Genomic DNA, 1,435 nt, shown 5'->3' with positions numbered 1-1,435 from the left:
ATATATATATATACACACATACACACACACACACACATATATATATACACACATATATGCAAACACACACAAAAACCAACGAGTCAAAACATTATGACCACCTGTCTAACATGCTGTTGGCCCTCTTTGTGCTGGCAAAACGACACTGACCCACTGAGTCACGGACTCTTCAAGAACCATGAAGGTATCCTGTTGCGACAAGCCAGGTTGAGCAAACATGAATTGGACTGGATGTTCCAGCACATAGTTGCTCATTAACATCTGAAGAATTTAGAGATCAGGACAACACTTGAAGTCTTAAAGGGGTCATATGATGTTGCTAAAAAGAACATTATTTTGTGTATTTGGTGTAATGAAATGTGTTTATGCGGTTTAAGGTTCAAAAAACACATTATTTTCCACATACTGTACATTATTGTTTCTCCTCTATGCCCCGCCTTTCTGAAACGACTGCTGTTCCTGAAACCACGCTTTCTTTCTTTGCGTGCACATTTGGGCGGTGTTATGCAAATCTTCCCAGATCGTGACGTAGGTATGTGGGGGCGTGTTAGAACGAGCCGTTTTAGGCAGGCGTGGTTGACTCTTAACTTTTATAAAGAATATCTCTTTGGATTTGAGACTTTAGTCTTTGCAACTTTACAGATCTTCTTTATGCACCAAGAGCTTGTAACACTCCAAAGAGAAAGGAAAAATGGAAATCGCATCATATGACCCCTTTAATTATGTTTATTTAATCCATTCCTGAACAATGTGTGCTGTGTAGCAGGGTGGCAATATCCTGCTTAAAGAGGCCACTGCTATTAGGGAATACCATTGCCATGAAGTCCCTGGTCTGCAATGAGGTTTGTCAAATTGACGTCCACATGAATGGTGGAAACAGAGTTTCTTAGCAGAACATAGCCCACAGCATCACAGTCCCTCGACCAACTTGTCATCTTCCCGCAGTGTATCTTGGAGCCATTACATCCAAGTAAACATGATGTAATTCAAACAGGACTAATCAGACCAGACAACCTCCTTCCACTGCCCCAAGGTCCAGTTTCATTGCTCATGTGCTCACTTTAGGGGCTTTCGGCTGTGGAGCAGGGTCATCTTGGGCATTCTGACCAGTCTGCACCTACACAGGCCCATCATAGTTTGTCTCCTCTCGGACCACTCTTGGTAGGTTCTCAGAAATGCTGACCAGGAGCACCCAACAAGCCTCACTGTTTCAGAGATGCTCTGAAACAGTTGTCTGGACACAACGATTTGGCCCTTGTCAAAGTCAGTTAGATCGTTATTGCTGCCCATTTCTCCTGCATCAACACATTGACTACATAAACTGATTGTTCATTTACCATACCATTGCCCAGACCTTCACATGTGACCTTGTTGGGAGATGAATAACAATATTTACTTCACCTATGAGTGGTCATAATGTTTTGTCTCACCATAG

The 1,435-nt window shown here is 42.5% G+C and overlaps 1 protein-coding gene across 1 annotated transcript in view; it reads right to left on the bottom strand.

Annotated features, from left to right (window-relative positions):
- Window positions 1–1,435, bottom strand: part of LOC107744769 (zinc finger protein 292-like) — a 50,738-nt gene that overhangs the window by 11,185 nt on the left and 38,118 nt on the right. The window lies entirely within an intron of this gene.

Source organism: Sinocyclocheilus rhinocerous, unplaced genomic scaffold (genome assembly GCF_001515625.1).
Source record: "Sinocyclocheilus rhinocerous isolate Xijiao unplaced genomic scaffold, SAMN03320098_v1.1 scaffold1092, whole genome shotgun sequence".
Taxonomy (NCBI): domain Eukaryota; kingdom Metazoa; phylum Chordata; class Actinopteri; order Cypriniformes; family Cyprinidae; genus Sinocyclocheilus; species Sinocyclocheilus rhinocerous.
Note: the sequence above shows the minus strand (reverse complement) of the source record. Positions and strands in the feature narration are given on the sequence as shown.